Source organism: Diachasma alloeum, unplaced genomic scaffold, assembly GCF_001412515.2.
Source record: "Diachasma alloeum isolate Michigan unplaced genomic scaffold, Dall2.0 Dall_scaffold_00596, whole genome shotgun sequence".
In the NCBI taxonomy this organism is placed as follows: Eukaryota; Metazoa; Arthropoda; class Insecta; order Hymenoptera; family Braconidae; genus Diachasma; species Diachasma alloeum.
In genome coordinates this window covers 13,830-28,664 of record NW_021680728.1, presented here as the reverse complement: position 1 = coordinate 28,664, position 14,835 = coordinate 13,830, and the positions used below count along the sequence as shown (strand labels likewise).

The 14,835-nt window shown below is 38.1% G+C and overlaps 1 protein-coding gene across 2 annotated transcripts in view; it reads right to left on the bottom strand.

Moving 5' to 3' along the window:
- Positions 1–13,841, bottom strand: part of LOC107043531 (ATP-dependent RNA helicase DBP2) — a 49,844-nt gene extending 36,003 nt beyond the window's left edge. For both annotated transcript variants that reach the window (XM_015265063.1, XM_015265064.1), the window contains exon 1: positions 13,777–13,841. The gene's annotated coding sequence lies outside the window, so the exon portion shown is untranslated. The remainder of the gene's footprint in view (positions 1–13,776) is intronic.
- Positions 13,842–14,835: the final 994 nt, after the last annotated feature.

The following is a 14,835-nucleotide window of genomic DNA, read 5'->3' as shown; positions in this document are numbered from 1 at the left end:
TCTTTACGGAAATCAAACTGGTAATTTTCGGCTACACGTTCATTGTACCAAGTTAAGAATTTTTCTCGATCCTGCAAATTCATCGTATCTGCGCCATAATATTTTCTCTCCGGTATAGGCCCAACGTATTCTTGATTCTCTCGTTTATTGAAAAAATGTGGGAAATAGCTTTTTGCAATATCTCCTAAACCAAAGGCCTTCGGTAAACTGGCTAAAGCCATATGGAAATAATTCAAACTATCTATAAACTTATTATCCCCAAAATCCATCAAAATTATATTTGTGCCGTTAATAATTGCTTTAATTTCGCTGTTTATTCGTTTTATAACATCTTTCAAAATGAATTGAGAGTCGTAACCCTTCGCGTTGTGTGCAATACATATGACTTTTTTATACGCCTTACCCAGTGATGTAATATAATTCACAAATCCACGCACAGGATCGCCATCGTCAAAAACATGTTCTCGAGGATTACACACACTGCATGGGCTTCCAAGATTCTCCTCAGTTTTCATAATGTCGTCATCGTTCATCTCTGCACATCGGTCACATACAGTCTGGGCAACACAGAGTGTAGGCACGTGTATGTTGACGTCATCAGTCCCTTCCATCTCATCGTCTTGTCGCGTTTCAAAGTCGTAAAAAACAAACGCCACAGGTTTCACCGTTGTTTTCTTCTTAAATTTCAATGTAGGCATGTAACACAGGTGAGATGCGGCTTCATCCTTCTGGCAGACAGAGCAGTAATATTTGTTGCACTGGTGTTTCTGAGCATTCCGATGATCAATTTTCGTATTGCAATTTTTACACAATTTTATGTTTCCACATACTGTTGGTTTTATCCCTCCAAAAGAGCCTGCTTTCTTATGGTTTTCGAAACACAATCGACCGTGGAATTCTCGATTACAGTCATCACACACTATTTTATCCACACTTGTAGTGTCACATGGTGGATTTTTTAGACATCTGTCACAAGTTTTATCACAAACATGGCCTTGAGAGCTGTAGGGCGTATTACAATGTTCGCAATAATACTTGCAGCCGAAGAATGAAGGTAAATTTTGAATTGGCTCATAGTGTTTCTCTTCCGGATAATAGACAATGGGGAGAGTATATTGTGTAGGTATATTCCTGCTGGTTACTTCAGGCGTGCCATCGTAGAGTACCGGGCGATCTTTGCCATTCCTTTTGAGAGGATAAACCTTGATAATGCACCCCTCACGTGCCAAATATCTTTGATATTGTATAATTTCCTCTAAACCACAACCATCAGCAGGTACAACGACCCCTGCCTCGCGGGTCAGTTGCTCGGCTTCCTTACGCTGCATTTTACCCTTGGATTGTCGAATGGATTGCCACATCTCGTGTATTTCGCCCTTGTCAGCTCTGGCCTTCAATTTCTTTGCGTATACTCTGGCCACAACAAGTGATCGGGCTAAACACAAGCCATCTTCATTTGAAATTTGAAGAACACATTTTCTACTCAGTCCTCTTTTCATTCCCTTTTCAAAAAAGTCTCCTTGTCCTGCAGGGGCTTCAGCCACATGGAGTTTTATCCAAAATGTGTCCGCACAGTCGAAACCATTGGCGCTCTGTGCAATAGAGCTCACAAGATTCCACAAATCTTGAAACTCGTATCCATTAATCGCACGTGGGCTTATCCATGCGTTGTCTCGTTGCATATTTGCAAAAATGAATGTGACGCACATTCGATTCAATCCGCGGCCTCCGGCATCTATGATATTATTGTAGACATCTCGAAAAGCTTCTTCCATCCACTCGGTCGGATTGCGACCTTCAGGCACAGGGTTAATTCTAAACTCCATCACATGTGTGTCGAGTTTGAAACGAGGGAGCCTCTGGCGTGACCTTCGTATTGTTCTCAGAGCTGACGGTGGGTCCTCTTCATTTCGGCCAAATTGAGCATCTGAAATTGAATTTATTTTCAATGGTAAGAATATTTTTAGAAAAAAATATTCATCATTATTAACATATAATGCGATACTCACCATTGTGTTGATCTAGTAAATCTAGATTGAAGTCTTCAATGGCTTTGAGCGCCTCAGGATCATTGATCACTTTTTTACCACCACCATATTGAACATCAAAAAACTCGGGGCTAAAACTCTCGAATAAATCCACTTCAAAATTATCTTCAATTTCAAAATCACTCAATAAGTCCAGATTAAAATTATTTATCCAATCAAAATCGCACTCCAGAGGTGGGGTATTTCCTCTAGAAGCACTACTACTAGGCCCTGGTAAATCGTTTGGGTCCGTCATTCCGAACACCTTTTAGGAAACTGTGGCTAAGTGAGAAAAAAATCAGCCTATATTGGAAAAAGTCAGTGCCCTACTATTGGCCATAGGGGGGACAAGTGTATATCTCCAGTATTTTACCTGTTCACGCCTACGCGTATTGTCCTTGACCAATGAGGTAATAGCCTCCCTTAGCAGGTCAAACGCTTGGGCCTTACGACACCCCCCTGCCGTTTTGAAATACATACTACTTTTTGAATATCTTATACAAGGGTATAAAATGACGAGTTTTTTACAATGCTTAATCAGACGGCAACATGGATACAAAGTGGAAACATCCCTCCACAGCCATGATTTGTGGACCCACAGGTTGTGGGAAAACATTTTTTGTTAAAAGATTTTTGAAAGAAATTAAAGAAATGTGTAATACACCGATTGAAAAAGTGATTTTCTATTATGCTGAGTGGCAGAATGGATATTCGGATTATGACAAAAATTTTGTCGAATTTCGAGAGGGTTTACCAAGATCCGGAGATTTTGATGATAATAAACCAAAATTGGTTGTTGTGGACGACTTGATGCGTGAATCATCGAATGGTGCAATAGTCGACTTATTCACAAAAGGCAGTCATCACAAAAATCTCAGTGTTATGTTTATATCTCAAAATTTATTCCACCAAGGAAAAGGACAGCGAGATATTTCATTGAATACAAATTATATTGTCGTATTCAAAAATCCTCGAGATCGTGCACAAATTGCCCATTTGGCTCGTCAGATATATCCTGAGGATCCAAAATTTTTACAAGAGGCATATTTCGATGCGACATCGCAGGCTCATGGATATTTGCTGCTTGATTTAAAACAGTCGACTCCTGAAAACTGCAGATTCCGTACCAGTGTATTCCCCAGCGACCCCTATCACTATGTTTATGTTCCACGAAAGGAAAACAATATAAAAGGGGGAGGCTCATCACGTGGTGTACCAGTCGTTCGTGTGTAATGGCAAAGACAAGTCGCTCTGGAAGCGGCTGTGTTCGCAAGTCGCTCGGAGAAAAAAATACAGCCTTATTACACGCACTGATCCACGCCCCACCGAGACTACGACGAGCATTAATACAACACGCCAATAAAGATTTGATTCGTTGTATTTGCGAGTGTGCTCTGAATTTATTACATGGGAATATTCCATTGAAAAATTGTGAAAAATCGAAATTGTGTAAACATAAAAAAATCTTGAGAAAGTTGGCAGACAAAAGACAGAGTTTATCCAGCAAGAAAAAAATTCTCAATCAGAAAGGCGGCGCATTCCTGCCCATGTTATTGGGGCCTCTCATTAGCGCAATCATTTCAGCTGTTGTATAATCATGGAACATGCACGAAAAATGATACTTGTGCCGGAAGACAGTGTGGAAAAATTGAAGAAAAATTCTACACATGACGTTCATCACGTTCTAACGGAGCTGGCTAAAGAGATTCAACCATCAGCTCAAACCCCTGGCACTAATACAAGTCGATTGGATGCTCAATTATTGGAAATTTTGAATGCAAAAACACCCAAGGATGATCATGAGAAATGGAAATTGTATAATGACGTTTTGAGACGCTATTTGTTTTATACACAGCAGAGTAAAGTACCTGTGCAAGAAACGGAGACCCCCGACCCGGAGCCCGATACACGATATGACCCAAAAGCTATTGTAGCGACTATACCTGCGACCTTCCAAAGAAAAGCCTTGGGTATTTTGGAATACATCGATAGAGTAGACACTGGAAGAAAACTCAAGTGGGATGCAAGGGGACAAGTGACTTTGAATGGTCAATCACTTGATGGCGTGTCGATTTAATTCAAGATGTGGTCAGAGCCCGTAAAACTTGTCAAGCTAAAGGCTGGGAACATTTTGCCGTGTATCTCCATAGTATAAATACACCTCGCGAGTTTATGGGTAACCCTAAATTTCATCGTGTACCGCAAATACCCTCTAGTAGGCCCAAAGTACAGCCTGAGATTTCGGAGGACGAAAGCTTTGAAGAGGAGGGTGGTACACCCCGCAGCTCGCTCGTGCACCGTACTCGTCGGAATTTGAAGAGAAGAGTGCGAGTTTTTTCTCCATACGGCAAAAAAGAAAAAAAAACCTCAGGACTTTCATCATGGCTTCAATTTTAGAAGAAGAGAAACTATCGGCGGCCTATTTTCATCCTCCAGAGCCTGTGGCTTATACGGGAGCACGAAATATTCTCACAAAATATAAGAATGAAATTGAAAAAAATAAAATAAAAAATTGGCTAAACGCACAGAATACTTATACTCTCCATAGACCCATCAGACGTAAATTTCCACGGTTACATTATACAGTGACAAACATTGATGATGTATGGGAGGCTGATTTGGTTGAGTTGAGATCACTAAAGACATACAATGATGGGATTTCATATTTACTTGTGGTCATTGACGTTTTAAGCAAGTTTGCCTGGGTTGAACCATTGAAGGACAAGTCGGCACCGCAGGTACTCGAGGGCTTTAAACGTATAATGGGAAGGAGCGGTGGTCGTGTGCCTGTTTGTATACAAACTGACAAGGGAAAAGAATTTATGGCTAGCAGTGTCCAAAAATTTTTCTCTGATAAAAAAATTCAATTTCGTGTTGCGCGTAATCCTGACATAAAAGCCGCAATCGTGGAACGTTTCAATCGGACACTGAAGGAGCGCATGTGGCGTTACTTTACACATAGTCGAACATATAAATATATGGATGTGTTGGAACAAATTGTCGACTCTTATAACAACTCGAGACATTCATCAATAAAAATGGCACCTGCGACTGTTAATATCGATAATGCTCCATATGCATGGCGTAATATACAAAATCGGTACAAGTCGGAGAAATCTCGTAAAGAAACCTCTAAATATAAAGTTGGGGACTATGTGCGCATCAGTCGAGCGAAAGGCATCTTTGAGAAAGGATATGAGACTAATTGGAGTAAAGAAATATTCCAAATAACGAAAGCAGTCCTCAAACAATCATTACCAATATACGAGCTGAAAGATTTAGCTGATGAACAAATTGAAGGATTTTTTTACGAGCCAGAGTTGGTGCTTGTCAATAAACAAACGGACAAGGATGAATTCGTAGTTGAACGTGTCATACGCTCTAAAGGAAAAGGAAAAAATAAACAAATTCTTGTTCATTGGGAGGGATATCCTGATAAATTTGATTCGTGGATACCTGCGTCAGAGCTGCACGTCATTGGAAAAAAATGAAGAGGAACGAATTTTATATGGTACTCCCAAGCAACAGCAGCATGGACTATCATCCTGATAATACAGCATCAAAATATACAACATTACTCCCGAAACAAGTTGAGTTGGAAGGAGAATGGGTTGTGGGCCTGAGTGAAATACAGTTTCCTTGTAATTTTTTACATATACGTGATAGGAAAGATGCCTCCATCAACTTTGTTAGTAGCGGAAAAGACAATAAGGGCAAGGCAAATCTACCACAAACATTTTTTCTACCTACTGCGGTTTTCAAGGACCTGACCGATCTCGTAGGTTTCATGAATAACTTTGCACCCTTGAAGGATCATATAAAATTTGAGTATTCTACCCAACAAGGCTTTGTGAAAATTGGAAGACATTGCACCTCCAAAACATGCGGTAGCACGGTACACGCATTAGACTTTTCGGATAAATTGGCTGATATGTTGGGGTTTGAGAGGCGCGTGCACAGTTTCACAAACGCAAAGCCGTATTGTGAGGGATATCTACCTGCCAGTCTGGCCAGGGGTTTACCTGAAAGCTTGTTCATCTATAGTGACCTTTGTGTACCCTATGTAACAGGTGATGTGCAGTCATCTCTTTTACGAGTGGTGCCATTCAATGCTTCTGGTTATACATATGGAGCCACACACTGTGCTACTTTTTCAAATCCTCATTATATTCCGTTGATGAGATACTCATTTCGCACAATTGAAATAGATATAAGGTGCAATCGTGGTGAAATGATACCATTCGAGTACGGACCCTTGAACGTGACACTTCATTTCAAGAGAATTGATTAACGAGCAAAATGAGTCCTTACATTGCATATTACGCGAACCAGGCTGGTGGAGGGTCAGTGGAGAGATACAATAATTTCGGACGGGTCTATGTTGGAAGCCCATATCAACGGGGCCATGGAATTGGGGCTTTCCTCGGGGGCCTCTTTCGTCGAATTCTGCCCTTCCTCGGTAGTGCAGCTCGAGCAGTCGGTAAAGAAGCTCTCAACGCGGGAATTAACGTTGTAGGCGATGTAGTGACAAACGGAAAACCCTTAAAGGTGGCGCTGGAGGATCGGCTAGCGGAGTCGGGATTAAAATTGAAAAGGAAGGCACAGGAAAAAATTGGGTCCATGATGCGTGGATCAGGATATAAAAGAAAGCGTAAACGCCTCGCATCTCATAAGCTCACTGGACGCGGGTCTGCCAAGACATCCAAAACGAGGAAGAATAAAAAGAAGAGAAATATTCCAAAAAATAAGAAAAAAGGAAAAAAAGTGAAAAAAAATAAATCCAAGAGGAAGACTCGCGATTTATACGATATTTTCAACTAATCATCATGTCGTTTCTACATTCACACTCTTCCGAGTGCGTGAAATCGGAGCTCGATCTGTTCACTATACCCCCGACGCAGACGAGTATTGAAAATTCTCAATTTGTTTATTATAATCCTGTGTCTACTTTATCGGACGACGCCCCAATCGAATTCATCGTACCAGGCCATGGAGAAGAATACATTGATTTGGCACACACTATGATAAAAATTCGAGCGAAAATTTTGAGACCCGATGGCACTGCTGCTGTTGAGGATTCCGTCGGTCCTGTGAATAATTTTTTGCATTCAATGTTCAACCAAGTGGATGTATATTTCAATCAAAAAGTTGTTACGCCGCCAAATAACCTCTACGCCTATAGAGCATATATTGAAACATTGCTGAACTATGGAGAAGATGCCAAGTCCTCGCATCTCGGAATGGCTCTATGGTCAACTGATACCTCTGGCGCTATGGATACCGCTGCAGTTGTGGGCGCTGATGTGAAAAAAAATAAAGGCCTAATCTCTCGACAAGTATTTACGAAAGGTGGAAGACCGTTTGATCTGCTGGGACATTTGCATTGTGACGTTTTCAATCAAGATAAATTTTTGATGAACGGTGTAGAGCTACGTGTTCGTCTTATCCGCGCAAAGGATGAATATTGTCTCATGGACGATACTACACTTAATTATAAAGTAAATATTGTGGAGGCCTCTTTAATTGTTCGACGCGTGAAACTCAGCCCTGGAATATTGATAGCTCACGCTAAAACGCTTGCAAAGACAACTGCAAAATATCCCTTGACCCGTGTTGAGGTTAAATCTTTTGTTCTGCATAATGGAATTATGGGAGAGACGATAGATAACGCAATTTTAGGGCAACTGCCTAAAAGAATTATACTTGGATTTGTTGACAATGCCAGTTTCAATGGAGCGAGGAAGAAGAATCCCTTCAACTTCCAGAATTTTGGAATCAACTTTTTATGCCTGAATGTCGATGGACGCCAAGTACCTACGAAACCCCTGCAACCGAGTTTTACCTCTGACGGGTGTCTAGATGTGGAAGCTTTTAATACTTTATTTGCGGGGACTGGAACGCATTTTAGTGACCATGGAAATAACATTTCTCGTCTAGCATATTCCGACGGCTTTTGTTTATTCGCCTTTGACCTGACTCCCGATTTATCTGCAAGTTCTGCCGGTCATTGGAATCTCGTAAAGAGTGGGAGTGTTCGTATTGAAGTACGATTCAACAAAGCAACAGAGCAAAATGTAAATTGTCTGCTATATGCTGAATACGATAATTTGTTGGAAATTGACTCAACAAGACAAGTTATTGTCGACTACAGTGGTTGAAAAAGAATACTAAACTATTTAATAGAGGTTCACCACACAATTACGTTAGTTGCGTCCAAACAACCGAGCAGGTGTCACACCATAAACCTTTTCTACCCGGGTCACAAGGCCACGACTATTGTCCTGCGTACCATCGTCTTATGAATACACTTGAGCTCCTGAAGGTACTACCCCATACCGATGCATCAATTGGAGGCGTCTACCCTGCTGACCGTGTCCCCTGGACATGGTCCCGGCCCTGTGCCATCATCATCAACACCGATAACCACAACCAAGCAGGAAGCCACTGGGTTGCCGTTTACCTCGGTTCAAATGGACGAGGAATCTATTTCGACAGCTTCGGAATGCCGCCCTTCGACACAAGAATCGCTCAGCGTCTTAAGCGAAATTGCCATGTATATGAATGGAGCCAGAAAAGACTCCAAGATATATCGTCTGATGTTTGTGGCCAGTACTGCATTACTGTGCTTCACTGGTTGTTCAATGATCGGTCTTTACAATCCTTTCATAAACTATTTTCTTCAGACACAAAACGTAACGATCGCATTATTATGAAAATGTTTAAAAAAATTACTCAAAACCGAAATTGTAATCGTAAAAATTTAAGTAAACCTTTTCAGAGCTTATCTGGCAAAGGTATTTTACATTGTAATCAACGTTCCACTAAAAAAATATGTACCTTCATTAATTGAACAATAATAATAATAATAATAATAATAATAATAATAATCATCATCATCCTCATCATCATCATCCTTTACAATTAAGAAAATTATGTATCCTAGACAATAAGAATAATTTCTGAATAAATAATTTATGTAATCCTATAAATTGAGCGTCATTAGTCATTTCTTATTACCACCACCCACTTTCCACCCGCCACTCATTTTCTATCTGGCGGCCATTTTCCACCCACCACCCACTTCCTGTGACCCTCGGACCCCCAACTTTGATGCCCTGCACCCCAGGGCGCCCCCCCAGCGCGCCGACGACCTCTTCAAAGGCATGCCGCCGAGGGGTGAGGGGGGAACGTGCACGTGCACTTCCCGGAAAAAGGGGCGAGGGAGCGTGGGAAATTCGCCAATAATGCCCTCTTACTACTTATATGCTCCAAAAACACTTTGTTTTTGTCTCAACAGCCACCTAAATTTTTGAACCTTATGATCGAAATATCGTGCGCAGGTCACTGGGTCATTCCGAATCAAATCCGTTTTGATATTATAATCCAAATTATACGCTTCCTTTATAGACAACGTTGTACCCTTATCACTGTACTTCATTAAAGTCTGCAATAATTCAGGCCAATGACTCTCAGCCCCGGATAATGTTAGAAAAAAAGTAGGTTTACTCAATTCGCGAATCATTGCTAATAGTTCTTTCTTCTTATGTTCCTAATATGCTGGCAAGGATCGAATGAATTTCAACATTCTAAATCCATCATCAAAATCAATTACGTTAGAACGAAAATCAGCATCTAATGCTTTGGCAACATTGATGTTATCATTGGCACTTTTCTTATTTTTCCTTAAACATATATTAATACTGGATGATATTTCTAATTTTTTTTTGGCCATGAAAAAAATTCTCGTAGGAATGCACGACCGTCGATCATGACATCTCACCTCTGATTTCACACGATCTGAATAAGATATTGATTTCGGTAAATTGAACGAATACCCTCCAAAATTTTTTGGAAAACCTAATTCATCCAAGTCTTCAATTTTATGCCATGCTAATGGATATTTATCTTGTCCCGGTGCGACTATTTTAACAATTGGAGCATAATTCTCAACGACGTCCGCATTATTATCAGCTAGCAAGACCTCATCGTTATTTATTTGGTAAAAATCAATCAATTGTTCAATTTCCCTCTTCCCTTCTTTTGAATTTCCAAGAATTCTATCCTGCTCAACTATATTGGTGATATCATAACTTGATATACTTTCAATTTTTGCATCATGAATAATATCATTAGTGTCAACTATAAAATCCACTGGCTGTTTATCATTCTCATAGTTCTGAATATAGTCGTTGTCTACTTTAATAGCGCATTTTTTGTACAGTGTTGTAGTGATTAGAAATTTTAATGCTTCACAAATAACACTTGGCCTGATAGATTCAAACATGTTATCACTTTTGTGACTACTATGTCGTTTCAACTTCAACTGAATTGTTTGCATCTCATTGAATTTGCGGGGTAATACTTGGAGCATATCATTGATATCGACTTGTATATTCACTACATTACCTTTTAGACCTAACTGTGGATTTAACGCATATGGCTTTAATGCCCGAATTTGCATAAAATTTAATACTGGTGCTACCATCCTTTCTTCAAGATCTGACAGTTCTTTACACATTTTGGTATTTGCCTGAACTGGAGACCATTGCTGGTTGAGGATTGATGCACTTTGCCACGATATGCATAATTTTTGCATGTGTTGCATATGAAACCGGATGGGAAGTTGTTAATTTTGGTTAGAAACTCGTGGCCGCTTTTTTCGATGATTTTTCGTCCGTTCAGTGTTACAAATGAACATCTAAAAAAGAGACCTTCACAACAACAGCATATGATTGAAGCTGTTCCCGACCGAAACTTGATGAATTAAAGTTGAAGTTTTGCTTTCGGAGAAGATTCTCTATTTCTCATCAAACGATTATAAAAATTATCACGAAAATTCAATATATCAATTTCTCTCTTATCTCTGTGCGATTTCGATTTTTCTTTCTAATTCACGCGTGCGATATTTCGCATTCATAATTTTTTCTTTCATCCTTCGTGCCTTCAGAATCCTTTCCCGCTTTCTATACGCTTTTTTACAACGTGTGATTCTCATTCGTTCCAGATTTTTTCTTCTTTCATTTCGGCTATAAATCTTATTCAAACGCAGTTTTTCATTTTAAATTATATTCCGCGAAATTTCATTTTTGATGAACTTCACACTATTCCTCAACATTTTGTGCAAACTCACGTAATTTAAACGCTTTGTTTCGTCGAAGAATACGATTTCCTTTGAGATTATTGGATAATTCATTTTCAATATATTGTATCCTTTGTCTTAAAACTCGATTCCTTACAATATTCCTTATCCGTTCATTAATGATATATTCCTCACGTCGTCGAATAATCACCATCCTATNTTTTTTGGAAAACCTAATTCATCCAAGTCTTCAATTTTATGCCATGCTAATGGATATTTATCTTGTCCCGGTGCGACTATTTTAACAATTGGAGCATAATTCTCAACGACGTCCGCATTATTATCAGCTAGCAAGACCTCATCGTTATTTATTTGGTAAAAATCAATCAATTGTTCAATTTCCCTCTTCCCTTCTTTTGAATTTCCAAGAATTCTATCCTGCTCAACTATATTGGTGATATCATAACTTGATATACTTTCAATTTTTGCATCATGAATAATATCATTAGTGTCAACTATAAAATCCACTGGCTGTTTATCATTCTCATAGTTCTGAATATAGTCGTTGTCTACTTTAATAGCGCATTTTTTGTACAGTGTTGTAGTGATTAGAAATTTTAATGCTTCACAAATAACACTTGGCCTGATAGATTCAAACATGTTATCACTTTTGTGACTACTATGTCGTTTCAACTTCAACTGAATTGTTTGCATCTCATTGAATTTGCGGGGTAATACTTGGAGCATATCATTGATATCGACTTGTATATTCACTACATTACCTTTTAGACCTAACTGTGGATTTAACGCATATGGCTTTAATGCCCGAATTTGCATAAAATTTAATACTGGTGCTACCATCCTTTCTTCAAGATCTGACAGTTCTTTACACATTTTGGTATTTGCCTGAACTGGAGACCATTGCTGGTTGAGGATTGATGCACTTTGCCACGATATGCATAATTTTTGCATGTGTTGCATATGAAACCGGATGGGAAGTTGTTAATTTTGGTTAGAAACTCGTGGCCGCTTTTTTCGATGATTTTTCGTCCGTTCAGTGTTACAAATGAACATCTAAAAAAGAGACCTTCACAACAACAGCATATGATTGAAGCTGTTCCCGACCGAAACTTGATGAATTAAAGTTGAAGTTTTGCTTTCGGAGAAGATTCTCTATTTCTCATCAAACGATTATAAAAATTATCACGAAAATTCAATATATCAATTTCTCTCTTATCTCTGTGCGATTTCGATTTTTCTTTCTAATTCACGCGTGCGATATTTCGCATTCATAATTTTTTCTTTCATCCTTCGTGCCTTCAGAATCCTTTCCCGCTTTCTATACGCTTTTTTACAACGTGTGATTCTCATTCGTTCCAGATTTTTTCTTCTTTCATTTCGGCTATAAATCTTATTCAAACGCAGTTTTTCATTTTAAATTATATTCCGCGAAATTTCATTTTTGATGAACTTCACACTATTCCTCAACATTTTGTGCAAACTCACGTAATTTAAACGCTTTGTTTCGTCGAAGAATACGATTTCCTTTGAGATTATTGGATAATTCATTTTCAATATATTGTATCCTTTGTCTTAAAACTCGATTCCTTACAATATTCCTTATCCGTTCATTAATGATATATTCCTCACGTCGTCGAATAATCACCATCCTATTCCGATTCTTTTTACTTTCAATTCTACAGTATTCGTCATTTTCTCGCTTGTGTTTCATATATTTTCTTTTTTTCTTATTTTCTTCCATTTTAAATTCAACATTAGCCCTCTTACACTTAATATATGCCTTTTTTCCTTCATTTTCATTATTAGTAAATTGGATATTTTCTCTTTTACGCTGTAACCGTTTTTGTTCTGTTCATTTTCTTTTGTTTTGAATACAGTGTCAGATCGTAAATACTGTTTTCTTTGTTTGTCTATTTTCTGTTCTAATTCACAATAAACTGGATCCGACAGTTTTATTCTTATCCGTTTGGGTTCTTTCTCTTTACGTTGCATTCTTTCATTTACCTCATTTTTTAGCTTATCATGTTGCTGTTGGGCTCGAACCTCACCATTGGGAGTCATGGAATTATTTTTGTCCTTTTTTGCATTTATTCGACACCTATTCTTATTATTTTTATTTCTTTCCTTGTTTGATTTTCGATTGACTTTCATTTTTTTTCTTTACGGTTTTTTTTCACCTTTGGGTGGCTATTGGATATTTTGTTTGTCGCTTCCAGCTGACACTTGAAGTTTTCTCTTTTCTATTTCTCGCAATTATTACAATATTGCAGGAAATTACAATAGTGTAATAATGGCTTGAAATGATGATATTCTTCTCTATAATTGCCTTCTTCCAATATTAGCATTGATTTCACTGTTGAATAAATAATCCATTGAATCAATTAAATAGTTTGTCGCCTTCAGCTGACAATTGAAGTTTTCTCTTTCTTATTTCTAGCGATTATTATAATATTGCGAGAAATCACAATTGTACAATAATTGCTAGGATTAATGCTATTTTTCGGTCTGTTATTATATTTCTGGGCGTTTCTCTTTGAAAATTATATTTTTGTGTCGTTACAAGTACGAAAAAAAAACTATTAGTATTACTCTCCTATCAGAAAGTTAATAATTACTGCACATAACAATATTGTAATAATAATGACTTACGATGTAAACTGACGATTTACATCGAAGATGAGCTGATCACAGTTCACTATTAACTGATGAATTCGGTCTATACACAGCAATAACTACCTGTGTCGTTCACAGGTAGTTCTGTGTACATTTCTCGGATTATCCTCCCTTTCTCTCTCGCTCTCTCTCTCTCTCTCTCTCTCTCTCTCTCTCTCTCTCTCTCTCTCTCTCTCTCTCTCTCTCTCTTTCTCTCTCTCTCTCTCTCTCTCTCTCTCTCTCTCNTGCGATAAGCAAGCAAAACAAATAATAAAAGGATCGTTTGATCGAATTGCGAGTAAAGTATGATTAAATAATTAATCTCAGCAATGTAATTTCTTTACATTAGAAAAGATTATGAAAATGTAGAAAAAAACAATGAATTGTTTTATAATGTGTTAGGGCGATTAAAATGAGAATGATTTATTTCTCTTAATTTTCGGGGTAAAAAAAGAAAACGTCAGCGAAATTGCGCATAAAAACGCTGAATCCCATAAAGAAAAATATGCAAATTTTCGATTATATTTCTACATTTTTTCCGCAATGTAAAAAAAAAAACAATAACTCCCCTATCGGGAAGTTAAAAATGAAAAAATTCAATTTTTTCTCCAGAAAAATTGGAATAACCAGAAAATGACTGGACCTATTTTTCCAGAAATCTAATCCGCTCCAAGTTACGCAGAGACGCATCGATTGTATCCTGGAACATCTCAATCGATGCATTTGTCCATGAGATATCGTGGAGCTATTTTTGTTCTCTTCATTTTCGGGGTAAAAAAAAAAACCTCGGCAAAAAGGCGCATAAAAACGATGAACCACATAAAAAAATATGCAAATTTGCATTTTGTAATTATATTTCCACATTTTTCCTGCAATGGAAGAAAAAAAANATTTGTCCATGAGATATCGTGGAGCTATTTTTGTTCTCTTCATTTTCGGGGTAAAAAAAAAACCTCGGCAAAAAGGCGCATAAAAACGATGAACCACATAAAAAAATATGCAAATTTGCATTTTGTAATTATATTTCCACATTTTTCCTGCAATGGAAGAAAAAAA